The 15,975-nt window shown below is 41.7% G+C and overlaps 1 protein-coding gene across 2 annotated transcripts in view; it reads left to right on the top strand.

Annotated features, from left to right (window-relative positions):
* Nucleotides 1–15,975, top strand: part of LOC111858590 (peroxisome proliferator-activated receptor alpha-like) — a 111,340-nt gene that overhangs the window by 60,498 nt on the left and 34,867 nt on the right. The window contains exons 1-2 of one of the 2 annotated variants that reach the window (XM_023840489.2): nt 13–998; nt 1,813–1,901. The exons of the other annotated variant lie outside the window; for it this stretch is intronic. The gene's annotated coding sequence lies outside the window, so the exon portion shown is untranslated. Of the gene's footprint in view, nt 1–12; nt 999–1,812; nt 1,902–15,975 lie in introns of those variants that run through there. 2 annotated transcript variants of the gene reach the window in all.

Genomic DNA, 15,975 nt, shown 5'->3' with positions numbered 1-15,975 from the left:
GGGTGGGGGCAGTAAGTACGCACGCTCAGTTGGGCCTTTGAGGCGGTGCCGGTCTGACTGCTGTCCCTGCGGCTCCTACCTCATCCACTTGCTCTCTGCCAAACTATCACCGGTCAGGGTGTTTATTTCTACTCCTAATTCTGCATGCCGAGTACCACAGTGCATTATCCATCTCCTCCCAGCAGCCTGGCTCAGTTTGTTTTTTCATTTTCATCTGCTTCTCTCCGTCTCTACTTTTCTCTCAAGGTGTAGTTTGTTAAAATGGCGTGAGCCCCTGCACTGCGCCTGCGTCAGCCAAGTGGGGCGGATTCTGTGTCCCCCCCTTCTGCCTCCCGTCCCTCCACCTTTTCCTGCATTTTTCCCGCCCTCTCCTTTACTCTCTCTCTCTCTCTCTCTCTCTCTCTCTCTCTCTCTCCCCGGCGGTAACACAGCTCCTCACTGAGGAAGCTGCACACTCGCGCACTCAGCCTTGTTCCTGCCACTGCGTCCCCGCCTGGGCTCCGCTCCACTGGCCCGCCGGGTTCCTGCTCTGGCCCGTCCCTGCCTCCCTCCGCCTCCCGCTCGTCTGCTGTGGGGGGGGGGGCTCAGCACAAGAGGGGGAAAAAAAACAAAAAGAGTGCAGCTATTTCCACAGCTGGTTCCTCCACCCCTGCGAGTGACTGTGCGTGCGGGAGGGAGAGGGAGGGTTTCTTTTTACTACTCGTTGGATTTTAACCCTCTGGCTTCAGCTAGCTGCACAGCAAGCCTAACACAAACCGTGCAACAAGTAGCTCTTCGGGGCCACTCTTCCTCACCATGATACAGCTCCCCCCCCCCCCGTCTCCGTTTTGGCGCCCGCGTACCGCCAGCACTGCCCATCGGCCCCGAGCTCTTTTTTCCCTCTCTTGTTCTCCTTGTGATTTTCCTGTAACACGACCGCTCTGCGTGATGGACTTCTCCCTTCCCGGACTCTCAGAGGTTGTGCTGCCGCGTCACCCTTCGCAGGCAACTCCTCAATGGTAACGTACTATTTTTGTTGTTCTTCTTCATTGTTTTACTGTCGGTTTGTTGTTTCTCTTTTCTTTCTTTGGGGGCTTGGCCGTGTCCTGCGAGCAGGTTTTGGGGTGAATGGGGTGAACCAATAGGGACAGCCCTGCCGAAACTGCGGCACCCCTCTTTCCATCCCGCTTCTCCCTGTCCTCCCTCTCCTCCTCTGGCTCCTCTTCTCCCCCCTGGCTTGCTGTCCTCGTGGGGCAGAGGCGTGGAGGAACTCCCCATGGGACGGATGCCAGCTGCACACAAAAGGACAGAGTGGCGTGAGGTGGCCCCGTCCGAGTGCTGGAGGCAAGCAGAGGGGGACAGTACAGCTCAGGGGCCAGCAGTGCGGTTGTGCCATACAAGCACCAGGGCTGCGTCTTACACTCCCCATGAGCCCTGTTGCAAAGGAGACCAGTCGCCCGCCTGTCGTTGTCCATGAGCAGTATGGGCATTTGAATCGCAACAGGGTGGGGGACTTATTTTCTAAGCTGCTGAATAATTTATCTCCCCCCCACCCACCAAGCATGGAGAACGTGCCAGCATTACTGTTAGTGCACTGTTTATCTGTGCACTAACACACTCCTTCCAGAAGGGTGTTTAAGCTCCAGGTGAGGCTGACATACAGTGTCCCCCTCCAAGGGCTTATAGCCAGTGCTGTTCCATGTGACCAGGCTGGGATGGGGGTGGAGGCAAGGCGGGTCCAGTAACCCAGGCCTAGATCCCGCTCTTAGAGCCCGGAGGCCTTGGTTACGCCCCACGCCAGCCCGCCTCACCACAATGTGTCTCCTTCTGCAGGGACATGGACTCCGTGGGCCACTGGTTGGAGACTCTGCCGGCTTCTCCGCAGATAGCCAGCGATGCTGGTGCCACTTTATTATGTGACTGTGAGTGTTACTGATGTTTCGGCCCACGTCTGCATGTGTGTCACTTGTACAATTGCAAACAAACACATACATTGTGCTGCTCGCACAAGTAGGGCAGAATCGTGCAATTTTATAAAACAAGTCAATCTTTGTATAAAATTGGGGGGGGGGGGGTGTGTGTGTGCAAAAGTTCAGAAATTTGAAATTGTCTGTTTTTTCTGATAAAAAACTGATACCAACAAATTAACTCATTCCTGTCAATCAACAGTCCTGAAATATAACATCGTCTGTTTTGGCCACATTCCTAAAAATAGAAGTCCTTCAAAAAAAAAAGTGGGATGATGGACTTGATTGCTGTTCCAGCTCATATAAAAGTGCAGAGGAAGAGACTTAGGGCAGACATGCAGAGGGCCGCAGGTCACAGACAATTGGCGTAATTCTCGTACTCTTTCACTTCAGTATCCGAGACAATAATTCGTAACTTTTACGTGCTTCTTTAAAAAAATCCTGTGTAGGGTTTAGTTTGCCACCCCAGATGAATCATTAGATGTAACAGCAGCATTTCCTAAATATGCTTTTTATAAGAGGATTAAATGCATAGATATTTTTATTTTACAGGAATTATAAATTAGGACAATTTATAATTAATTACTTCATAATAACAGTGCAAGAATTTCAAGCAAAATTATATATATTTCTGTTTGAATTCATGTCAGTTTGGGATTTGATCATATTTTTAAGGATTTCACTTTACAGTTCCAGGAATTCTTTTAAAACCTGAAGTGCAAAATCAAGACATTGATTAATACATTTTAAAATATGGCATAATGATTGATTGATTTGCATATGAATATATATTTTTATTTAGATTTTCAATTAAATATGATTACTGATAATTATTAGGCCATGTTTTTATTTGGATTTCAAGAAGTCTTTTTGGTTAATATGTGTTTTTTCAATTTACAAATTTTCTATAAACAGAATACATTTCACAAGAATATTTGATGTTCACTTTCAGCTATTTGCTAAATATGTGAGACAGCTTTTTATTACTTTTATTTCATTTGAATGACATTAGTGCGCACAGGATTTGCTTAGAAAACGTTATTAAAATGTAATAATTAACATTTAATTTTAGTTAAGATGGTTACATGCACTTATTTTATCTATTCTCTTTACACCAAAATAATAATAATTAAAAATAATCTGCCAGCGAGGACCCTTTCCTTGCTTGTTGTTCTCTATGTTTGTGTTAAAACCTCAGCTGAAATGAACTGTTCACCATTTGCTTTTTCCTAGCAGTTTAATGAAATTTCACCACACTTGGGCCAGACCTGAGTGTTTTTGATATAAACTTTTTTTTTTTTAGTTTCGAACTGAAAGGCTTAAAAACAGGAGTTGGGGTAAACATAAGTGTTTCTGAAGATTCTGAGAGCATATTTAAGTGCAGTTACTGTGAATATTGTGTATATTAAGTCGTGATTCGCCACTGCTCCCAGTCGTCACTGAGGCTGCTGATGGAGGAATTGCCTCCATCACACACATAGGTGTGACATGCAGGAGAGAGGGAAAGGCCAGGCAGGGTGCTGTCTGTATTGGGCAGGAGGCCGAGCCAGCGTCACTCTCAGTGAGCTGTGATCTGTGCCACAGGGAGGGAGGGATGCTATAAGCGGGCACCTGGGGGGGCCAAGGGAGAAGGCTGTATTGGAGTGCTCCGCCCTGTCTTTCCACACACGTGGTGCCCAGGCCAAGGCATGCTCACATTCTCAGATCACTGACGCCCCCCCTCAATACACACGTACACACAGTCACGCACACCACTTAAGGCCCCACCCTCAAGCCATTTGTGGGAGGAGCTGCCTAAGATAGTGCCTGCTCTATTTCGCCAAAGTGAATGTCTGTCAATCCTGATGAAGTATGGCCTTCTTTGGGAGCTGGGCAGCCAGTCAGTCAGAGGGAGGCGCTCTGTCTCATTTCAACGAGTGTATGCATCTGTTCTGAGCAAAATTATTTTCAAATTTTTTGCACTCTATTTCTAAATGTTATTTACCAAAAATAAATATGATTGACAGTATTTTATCTGAATTTTTTTTCAGCTAAAAAAATGAATCCAGATTTTCCTGCATACGCAGAATTATGCATTTATGAGGTTCTGAACATTTTACATTCTAACACTAAGTAAAAAACTGTTATTGACAATGCATTATTTATTTAGTCTGATATTGTTATTATCATCATGTTTATACATATAAATAACTGTAGCTAGTTTGTAGCTGTTATTAGTTTTACTGGATCATATTTATTGGATTTGACAGTACATCAGCTACAGTTTTTAACAGAATTAATGTCTATTTTGTACTGAAATAATTTTTACATTGCAGCATTAATTTGCACAAATTTACCCAAGATTGTGTCGGGGAGGAAAAGAACTGCCAGCAACTAATTTTGAACTAATAAATTATAGAAGTAATAGAACCCTGTTTTACTACAATTCCCACTGTACTTTTAGTGAGTATTAATTTATTTCTCATAACACAAACCTTTCAGATTGAGTCTGATTTTTGCAGTGCAGACAGGAAGATAGAGTGGTTGGAGGGTCTATCATTTAATATTCTGCTGCCCCTCAGTTATGGGAGTACATCTCAGGCAAGATTGTGGCGTTTGCTTTCAGTGAGGCGCTGAAACAAAGGAAGGCACCGTCGCCGAAAGCGTCGCTTCACTTGTCAGCTCGGACTTACAGCGGGGAAGGGAAACATGGAAATGAGAGAGCATTATCCGGTTGGGACATCAAAAATAAATTAGGCTGTAAAGTCTAGAAGCTATCATTATTATTACTGTTACTACTACTGTAATAACAATAGCAAAAAACAATAACAGCAATAATTATAATAAAAATAATAATGACATCAAGTAATAAAAAGCACATATCTAGCTGAAACAAGTAAAATTTTATTAACATAGAAACGATGGAATGAAGAGGACATTTACACAGTCGTTAATTGTACCTGACTGACTGATTCTGTGGTTTCTTTTAGGATTAATCATCTAAAAAAAGTTTCAATTTTGTTTTAGCATTTTAGGTTAATTTTAAAATAAATTTGTTATAATTCCAAAAATTGAGTTTTTCTATCATATTTTCAATACATTATCATATTTTATATTAATAAAATGATCCAAACTAACTGTTTATCAGAAATGTTGAAACATTCTTCATGAGAGACAATTTAGAATCACATAACTCTAACTTCTTTCATTCTGAGGTCTATAATTGTTGATTTTTGTGTCGATATAATGCTTGTTCAATTGTTAGTTACTGCTTTTTCAAGTTTGCACTTTTCACTGCAAACATTTTTTTCTGTTTCTGAATCAGGGACCATGCCTCACCAAGTGTGTCAGCAGAAAATGACATGACTCGTCACTGTACCATTAATCATTAAGTGTGGTGTGTGGAATGTAACTGAGAATTTTGGCTTCGTAGCAGGCTACAGGAATTATTGCACAAAAAACTATTGGGTGACATTAATGTACTGCAGGGATAGAAGCACAATTCTGTGTGCTTGTGTGTCCTATTCTTATGTTATAGTTGACCTATTGACGATTCTCACCCACTTTAATTGTAATCTGATATTTATGTTTACAAAACACCTTGGATGAAATTTCAAAATTTATATAAAAATTATTAGTTTTCCCTTATCTGTTGCATAAGGATAATTACTGCAAAGGAAAAGCAAATGATTTTTTCTTGCATAAGTTTTCATTTTAAATTTGACTTGACACAGGATCCTCAATTTTCAGCGAATGGTTTTGAACAAAAGCAGGTTTAAGTTTCCATCTTCATTAAGTCACACAAATCAGAATATTATTTTCAAGCTAGTTCATATTTAACACTGTCATTTTAGGCTGAACTTTTCTATGATTTTGTAGACGAAAAAAGAAAAATTAATTAAGAACTAAAAAACTTAGGAGTAGAATGATCCTCCATGAAGTTCTTAATTCAGAACAATTCTGTTGTAATCAGCTAGTTTTTATTACTACATTTAGGATTCCAGTATTATTTCTGTAAGTGTTACAGTAGTAATTTTTCTGAATATGTATTTGAAATAGGTGGGCTGTTACTGTTATTCTTTTACAAACAAATTCAGTTTGATTTTGAGCAAGCACTTTCTGGGGCCCCCGGTCTTTCATGTGGAGGGTCACTCCCTCATCTCTGAACATGTGTCATTATTGTTTGATCTATCATGCGCTTTTGACTGTCGGTCCACATACCTCGGGAGTGCTCAATGAAAACATACCATTTTCTTCTTCGTGGTATTCCTGATATAGAGGAAATACTTTTTATTTTACATTATATCATCTGATGATTAGCCAGTAATGCACTCATCACTTCTCATACACCAGCAACCATTTTTTGCAGTCTTTAAAATGACCACTTAAATAACTGGGCTTTTTCAGTCTATTAATTTGTGTCATTATTATTATTATTGTTATTATTATTTTTACATTAAAACATTTATACTTAAAATGATTTTAATTGATTATAATTCAGTTGATTATAAATTTTAGAAAATTTATAATTGGCAAAGCTGACTGGTATCTTTTTTACTTCATCGCAATGGGCTCTTTCTACCAATGCAAAGTAGCTTAAGATTTATAGTAATGTATTAATTAAATGGTGAGAAATTAATAAAGCTAAATAAATTTTAAATTATATTGAATATTTAAATGATTTTGCTAATAAACTGCCATAAATAATTCCAGTAAATCCCACATAAATTCAAAATTACTCAATAGCAAATCTTTGGTTTTCACAAGCACTTATGGTGTTCCTGCAGTATCATCTGAATTATGCTCTGATCCTGGGATTCACAATTTGAGCTGTTGGCATAAAAATGGGCAACCAAACAAACTGAGACAGAGTGGACTAAACTGACCTAGGGAGCTGCCTGTTTGTTTAGTGACTCTTACCAATTAAAGCATGATGCTAATAAGCAACCGAGGTCAACCAGTTAGTGTCGAGTTAATCAGTCAGTAATCAAACGGGATTCAGAACTCCACCCAACTGTAGTACCCATCAAACAAGACCTACTAGTGAATAGCAGTGATTTATTTATTTAAAATAATGTTAAAGGAAGTCTTGAAATCTGCTTGTACATAAACGTGGATAAACGTTCAGACTGGGCACAAAAATAAAGGCTGCTGCATGCTAATCATCAACCAGAGATATTAGAGATAAAGGATCGTGTGATTGAATGTTGGGCAGCTGATGGCCTCCCTGAGAGAGTCTACTGGTGATATGGAGGGACTAGCCTATTAACCATATGCTTTCGTGCCATTTTTCAGCTGATTCATTTGCTGGCATACAAGCGCAGGGCCAGCTCCACAAAAGGTGCCACCACATTTCTACCAGGGGGTTAGTTAGCGAGGCGCTAGTAATTTAGATTTGAACCAGAGGTGCACAATGTCTGGGGTTGGGTTCCTCAGTATCTAACTCAGTATTACTGTATGTCCCTCACACTGGTGTGGTTAAGCTAACAAGCTGTGTCTGTGCATAAATGCTAAACCTGCTGCTTAAAGATTTTCCTATCATGAGATGTCACTGAAAGTTCTGATGTAAAGTGACTGGTCTGGCTTCTCTTGTGCTGTGTGCCATGTCCTGTACTGTCACGGTGGATGTACTGTTATTCGGACTGCCCACACCAAGCCTTGAATCATTTTGTCAGAATAAATGTTGCTCTTTCTTTCAAAAAACTGCGATCTATGAGGCTCGACATGGAACATTGTCAAACCTTCCTTCTGCCCTGAAACGTGGCCTTTCTTTTTCACAATGATTCATTTTAACATAAAAACATCTTAATCAATTTACCAACTGCTTATCCTGGCCAGGGAAGAGGGGGTGTCTACAGTCTCTTCTGGGCAACGCAGGGCACAATGCAGGAATACATTGTGGATTGGATATCAGTTTTAATCAGTTTAGGCTCAATGATGTGATAGTATGTAAAATGTTTTGTTCAAGGGTCGAACAGTTTGCAACCTAGTGTTCTAAATTGTGTATGATCCATTTGTGTTATATTTTATGTTAATATTTTCTGGAATACAAATACTGTAGTAGTACATTATCTGCATTAATCATTGTTTTATGAGTCACTTATGTATTTATTATTTCCCTGTCTGGCAAATATGGAGACCCTTAAAAGGAGGTGTCATGATCGGCGTGTGTCGCTACTCAATGCTTTTCTTATTTATTTCAGATACTTTCTTTTGTCCTGTCAGGTAGCTGGGTCATTCAGTTTGAGTCTCATGATTGCATGTGTCTGTCAATAAGAGTGCTTCTCTCTGGTGTTTAAAGTCTAAAGCTTAGAATGAACAAGGTGGTCAGACAATGCAGTGTCTGACAGTTGTTATAGTCGTTATATTGTCTTTCCATAGCTTGCTAAAACTGCTGACCACAGAAATACATACAAACTAATAAAACTGTAGTACTGTAAGCTATCAAGGATACTTCACATTGTAAGTAGTAAGTCTGTATATGATGGTACTCGATATTAACCAATGAAAAAGCAGTTCCACACTGCCATATTCAAGGCTTTTATAAGTGAAAGTGCATTTTAATTAGTGCAGTTTCCCTCACAAGATAAACTGCTGTCACTTCACTGTCATCTTATAATCACTTACCGTGGTTAGAGTCATGGGGGTCCTGGAGCCCATCCCATGCAGCATAGAGCACAAGGCTGGGAAACACCCTGGATGTGATGCCAGTCCATCACAGGACAATGCATGCACAATAGTAAACTTATAGATGTACAGGTAACCTATGCAGCTTGAATAACAGGAGACAGCAGCACTATCCACTGAGTCACAACACCACTTTCTACCAAGCTAATGTTTGTGAATTTGGTTTGTCTATCGTAAAAAAAGTAGGTAACAGTGACCACTACAGGCAGGTTGTTGTCACTGCAAAAAAAATATTTATTGTCTCTGTTTTAAGCTTTTTTTCCACAGGAGTCAGGGATTCGATGTAGGATGGGATAAACCAAAGCATGTGCACATTTAGCCATGGCCAAGTCTGCCAGGTCTACACATGGAAGTAATTACCCTGAGCTGCTGACCACTGTGAAATGTGGACCATTTCATTTTGAATACATTTACTTAAATATTAGCCTGGACACCAGGTGCTATTTATAAACTATGGCACTTTAGGTCGGGAGCACAACTGCATATAAATGTTATTACGCACAACTGCTTATTTCGTTCTATTATTATTTAAATTGTGTTATTAAGTTTTATTTTAAATAAAGCAGTTCACAGAATTTTTAAAAATGTAAATGAACAGGCGCTGAGTTTTGTGTCAAAGGGGCCTTGGCTGTTTCCCAAACATGAGGAACAGAAATGGGCCAAGTGGTAAAGGAAGACAGCCATTTAAAGGTCAAGTGAAAGTAATGGGACAAGGGAACAGCAGGAGATAGTTGATTCTGGGCCATGCTATAAACCTGAAGTTTATCACTGTTGAAAAGTGGTGAAAATGTAGTTGTGAATATTCATCATCTGAGTTCACCTGTATTGTCCTGTAACTTGTGGCTCAGATGTTTGCTTAGTTTTTGTATATCTCTTTCTTACCAGGAAAGCATGATGGGTATTTAAAGACACTTGAGTGTGAGCAAGAATGTTGCCCTGTGACCAACGATAGCCACAGGCGACACCTGACTCTTTGTGAGCAAGTCCCTCGGTAAGCCATTTTTGGGCAAAAGGTGGATGCCAGCCTCCCGGAATCTCTGCATCTGATTGGCTAAAAGCCCACAAGGTGGTGCTTTAGCAGGTAGGGTTAATGAAAGTTTGATACTTTTGTGGTATTAATGTCAAAGTGTCAATCTTTGGTTCTTCTCTGCTCTTTCCACTGTAGGGTTTTTTAATACCCTAGCATATGCAGACCTCTCTGATAATTCCGATACTAATGTAAGTACCTTGACAATAACACTAGTAGTACAAGAACACCTTAGAGTTAGCCATTAGTGTTCTTTCTGTATAGAAGACCTGTTTTACTGCTAAGTGGAGGATGTTAAATTCTCCAGTCCAAAAGAGAACACAAAATTGATTTTTTATTCTTTTTCTGTTGTCTTTATTGAAGTGTAAAATTACAATTGTTGCTGGCACAAGGAATTTGGAGTTGATTCTGTTTTTCCGGAAAGGTTATGTCTCAAGAGGGTCTTGTTCACGAGAGCGCCTTTGTTTTCTGTATCCCGAATGTGAGAAGCACAGCAGGACATTTTTCAAGTTTGACTCGCTGGAACAGGATGTTTGGCCGACGAGAACACCCCACCGCTAAACTCCCTACGCTTGGGCTTACCTCGACCGCCAAGAGCTTTTACAAAATGGCCGCCCCTCCCAAACTCTCACCCCTCCATTTTGTGCCTCCGTGCCAGAGCAGCCAGGTATCAGGACAAGGGAGAGAAATTTCCAACTTGGAATATTGCTTTTAGACATAGGGTATTAAGGGGGATGGAGGACTGCAATGGTGCTGGAGCTGTCTGGGAGTTGGGGCAAGGGGTGTGGGGGCAGCCCGAGGGGTCTAAGGGATGCCTGTGTTAATTAAATGGTTCATTGTTGCCAACTGACTGCATACAAAGATGCTTTTTAATTCTGAGGAATCTCTATGATCCATCGATCAAAGTGCTGGACTTGAGCACTCGTTTCACATTGAACTAAAATGCAGAAGCTGCACCAGGGCGACAGGGCTAAGGTATCATAGTACAAAGTAGCAACATCTTAGTAGATTCATCTTATTCTATATATTTCTGTATAATTGGAGGACTGGAACAGGAGAGCTTATACTCTTTAACCAAGACAAACCTAGAACTTGGGATCTTACCTCCTCAATAATCTCCCCTCATCTACCACTACTAGATCCTTCTTTTTATTTTAGTCTGAGAGTTTCCATTGCATTATGATACCTTCATCCAGGAAAGCTTCTAGTTCACCCACATATCTCCATATACAAGTCAAAGGGATGGTCTGAGAGATGCTGCGGATTCACCTCTAGGGTACCAGGGCTTTTGAATACACTGCTATATCTACATGTTAGCCACCTGTGCTTTGGAGACACAATGGTCTGGGATTATAAATAGCCAGCAGCAGAAGTGTGTTTGTGTGGCTGGGGCAGACGTTGTTACTAAAGTAAGAGGCCGCTACTGATCAGTCTTTTTCACAAACTAGCTGATCAATTGTCAGCAACATGTCAGCAGCTTTAGTCATTACATTGCAGCATAACAACTGACTGTTAAACTACAGTGCATCCCTGCTAGTCCTGTTGCTGTTTTCTATTTTACCATCTCACTGGCTCATCTGTCTGGCTACCTGATGCTATTTGCTTGATTTCCATTGGCTACCCAGCTGTAGGGTAAATGTTGTGGTAGTCATTTCTGGAGTTGACATGGAGAAAAAAAATTAGTGGTCAGGAATGAGTGAAGGGGGAGCAGAAGGGACTGTTTTGAGGCAAGCTGCTGGGCCACAGACAGTAGGCAGCACTAAGAAGGAGAGGACGGAGGCATATTTATATCACTGGGGGAAAGCAGCAGGGTGAGAATTCCTCCTGCTTCCTGCTGGCTACAAGCTCCTAGTAAAGATAATCCACAGAGAGACCGTCATTCAAATCCGGGATGGTTCCTGGAGCTGGTGGCCTCTAGAGGTCCCACTTTAGCACCCTAGGAGGAGGCGGGGGGCAGCTGCCAGATTTCCAATGTCCATACAAACAGTGCATCTGAAAAACCGCTCCCAGTGTTGACCTAGCAACAGTCCCAACAGTAATATCTGTGATACTGGCATTCCTCCAGACCACCTGTCCATGAACGTCTGGATGACTCCCTGAGCATAAATCACATCAAGGTGCACCAGCCTGGGCGTCCACTGATATGAAGACTGAATATAATGACTCAACTGCAGCCATTTGATTCTATTAGCCAAGACAAACCACTGCAAGATCATTTGTCTTTTCACTCCTCGATTTTAAAACTATTTTGCAATTTCAGTACACAAACTTAGCAAGTGTGCTGTGATGCATTTCTCCACTGTGCTTTGCATTCTGACTGTCCCACGTCACAGTGTCTGTAAGCAGCATCAGAACTCATTGATTTTGACATGTTTACATTTTGGAAAAACGGGCAGCCAGACTCTTCTGGACCATCTTGTGGTGGGTAATTGTTTGCCATTTTCAGCCTGGCTTACTGAATAGTTTGGCAGCATCTGGTTGCACGGCTGTCGCATGCTCAGTGAGGGTCACATATAGCGTGGAGTTGACATAGCAGCATGCCCCCTCCCGGATGCGGCACTAAGATCATGCCACAGCTGCCTCAGCTTTCATTTCACGTGGTCCTGGGGTGCTTCGTCAGATCCACCTGCCCTCCTGCATAAGAATCTGCATCATCACCAAGCCATTTCACGGAGTACTCATGAAGTCATCTTTATAATCAGTGGGGTGCGGGTCTGAAGGGGTCCTGCCCTGGCTGATTCCCTGTATCCTCATAAGGACCTAAGTTCTTGCAGGTGTCTCTGCATGTGCCTGTCAGAGCAGGAATGGGCCAGTGCATCCACCAATGAGTGAGACACCCCTTGTCACCCTGTTGGGCTCGTGGGTGTGGCAGAGGTTACTAAGAGGTCGCCGTGTCTGTCTCTGATACCCACTTCCATTTGGGGCTTGTTTTTGGCCTTGTTTGAGTAACTGGACCTTGTTACCCGCTGGCTCTCTTATAAATAGGTGTTTATCCCCACTGTTAACCCAGACGAGAGGCTGTGCTTCCTTTTTTAAACTGGCCCGCACGCCACTCTAGTTTTCTTCTGTCTGCCGCCCCCCCCCCCCCCCCCCATCAGTGCTGTGAGGCCATGAGGCACCTGGGGAAGTTCACAGAGGCTAAATATAGACAGAGAGGGCATGCTGGGGGCAGTCTAGTCAGTCTGGGACATCTAGCCATGGCTGGTGTGGCTGTTTCGTTCTTCAGGAATACCCTAGGCTGCAAGTTAGTATTAGCTGTTTCCTGTTATTAGGTGTTAGCTGGGTTTTGGGCTATTAGTTGGGGTTAAAGCTGTTGATAGGGCTGCTAGGCACTTAGAGGTAGTGCTTCTGGATGATGTTGTTGCCAATGCTACTTGCTGGAATTGCTGCACTGTGCTGCACCTACTTGTTCGGGATGAAACCATGGGTGGGGCTCATAGCTTGGAAAAGTCAGAGCAGGATCTTTCTCAGCAGATGCCTCTTACCAACATGGGAATGTATACTGGGCATAAAGAAAACCAATGAATCTATGCAGATTTTTCATTACAATGTCTTGAAATAGTTGTCTTGTGTTTAATTCAACAGCCAAAGTTACCTTGTTTACGGCGTTAAAATTTGTATCATCTAATATGACTTGACCAGTATTGATGTATTATCAGACATTTATTTTATGAGTTACAGTATATATTTTCTTTTACTGAACAGCATGGAAGAACCGTGTAACTGGAAGGACCATGTATCTGCATGTGACATCCTAATCTTTTTGTTTTCCTTCTGCAGGATTTACAGGATGGACAGGAGGTAGTGTGGCTAGCTTTTGGAGAAATAAGGTAGGGTATTAGTTGCAGAATTGTTACAGTTGGAGGTGCAAAGGGGTTTCCTCTATGTAACTGTAAAAGCTGGAAAAAAGAAGCTGATTTTCCACCATAAAAAGCTGTCAGGCTGTTGATGAGTCAGTGACTGCCTGTCATATCAGTTTGTGCAGCATAGTCAGATAAGCTTGGTCACTGATGGTGCTTCTAGCTGATTGAGCATGCTGAATGGGCATCAAAGCTATTTGGAGATGTCTCTAATTGGGCTGTATGTTAATTGTCACCTCTAGTCATGCCAGTGTGTTACAGAGCAAATTTTCACAATTGATGGGAGGGGACAGGAACCAAACATTCATTGACCTTGTTTTTTGCTAGTTTTCTGCCATTCGCTTGGTGTGTACCCAACTTACAACCGTTTCCAAAAAAAGTTGGGACCCTATGGAAAATGTAAATAAAAACAGAATGCAAGTATTTTGCAAATCAAATAAACACACATTTTATTGGAAATTGAACAAAGACACGTCAAATGTTGAAATTGAGAAATGCTACAGTTCTGTGACAAATATATATATGCTCAGTTTGAATTTGATGTCAGCAACATGTTTCAAAAAATTTGGGGCAAGGGCAGGTTGACCACTGTGTTGCATCACTTCTCCTTTTAACAACACTCTTTTAACATTTCAGAACTGAGGAGACCAGTTGAATGTTGTCCCCTTCTTGCTCAACAAATTGGAGTCTCCTTTGTTGTATTTTTCATTTCATGATGCAGCAAATATTTTCAATGGGTGACAGGTCTGGACTGCAGGCCGGCCAGTCTAGTCCATCTACTACAGAGCCATGCTGATGTAACACACACAGAATGCGGATTGGCATTGTCTTGCTGAAATATCCAAGGCCTTCTCTGAAAAAGGCATCTGGATAACACCCTGTGTTGCTCTAAAACCTGTATGTTTCATTCAACATTAACGGTGCCTTCCCAGATGTGCAAGCTACCCACCATGGACACTAAGGCAGCCCATACCATGACGGATGCTGGCTTTTGAGCTGTCTGCTAGTAACAGGCTAGATGGTCACTCTCCTCTTTAGTCCAGAGGATGCAGCGTCCATGACTTTTAATTTGAATTTTTTAATCAGCAGACCTCAGGACATTTACAGAGTGTTGTTAAAAGAAGAGCTGATGCAGCACAGTGGTAAATATGCCCCTGTCCCAACTTTTTTTGAAATGTCTTGCTGACATCAAATTCATATTGAGCAAATGTTATAAAACAATAACATTTCTCAACATTTGATATGTCATCTTTGTTCTAAGAACTAATATGGGTTTATATGACATGTATATGACAATAAATCATTGCATTCTGTTTTTATTTACATCTTACCCAACGTTCCAACTTTTTTGGAAATGGGGTTGTAAAAGACAGTTTAAAACCATGAACAAGAGTCACAGGACTTAAAGGAGTCAGAGACTGTTACATATAGTGCACATTGGTCAGAGACTGTTAGAGGCAGTTGGTAGATATTAAAGACTGTCGAGCCTGGTAGTGGCAAAGTGTAGGTACGTGTTATAGCTTTTTCAGGGTCTGTTAGAACAGTGCTTCTCATACCAGTCACCCCCAAATGGTTCACATTTTTGCTCTCTCCCAATTCCCTGAGAGTTGGGAGGGAGCAAAAATGTGGAATGTCTGGGGGTCCCCAAGGACTGGTTTGAGAAGCACTGTGTTAGAAGTTTTGTATAAAAGAGGCAGTTTACAGGAGATGGATAAGTTAGAGATTGTTCCAGACAATGCATGGGAGTTTGAGATGCGTCTGATGCCTGTTAGAACTTCTGAGTAGAGGTTAGAGGCTGTTAGTCACAGTGTCTAGGTGTCAGAGGGTATCACATGTTTTTGAATGCAGTGTGTAGAGTAGCCTGTGGAGAAATGGTGCAACGCAGTATCATAACTACCCTGCAAAAAGGCAGTCCTCAGTGGCTCTGCTGACCTGACAGCACATAAAGAATCATTTATGTGGTGGAGATTGTAGACCAGGTTACCTTGTCTTGTTCCTGTTGTGAAAACAGAATGGTTAAAGAGCAACCTCTATGTCGCAGCAGATATGTGCAGACGGTGGAGCGGGGGGTGCCTGAGCATCTGCCCATTTTGTCAAAACCAGGACAGGATTGGTAAATTAGACGTTTTAGAACCACTTGACAGTAGCGATCATAACATGGTTAAATTTGAGGTTAAGTTTAGTGCCCGAAGAGCAAAGTCCAAATCAAAAATATATAATGTTAGGAAGGCTAACTTCAATTGTATGAGATTAAAACTAGAAACTGTGAACTGGATGGAGTTAAATAACAAAACTATTGAAGAGGCATGGGAATTTTTTAAAAGCACATTATTGCAAGTGCAAGAGGACTTCATACAGTACCTGTTTCCAGCAAGAATAAATCTAGGAAATTGCAACCTAGGTGGTTTACTAGGGAAATAAAGTATAAAGTAAGGAGGAAAAGGGCTTTGTTCCAGAGATGGAAAATAACTGTTGA

Source organism: Paramormyrops kingsleyae, chromosome 3, assembly GCF_048594095.1.
Source record: "Paramormyrops kingsleyae isolate MSU_618 chromosome 3, PKINGS_0.4, whole genome shotgun sequence".
NCBI lineage: Eukaryota > Metazoa > Chordata > Actinopteri > Osteoglossiformes > Mormyridae > Paramormyrops > Paramormyrops kingsleyae.
The sequence above is the reverse complement of the archived record's forward strand: the minus strand, read 5'-3'. Positions and strand labels throughout refer to the sequence as shown.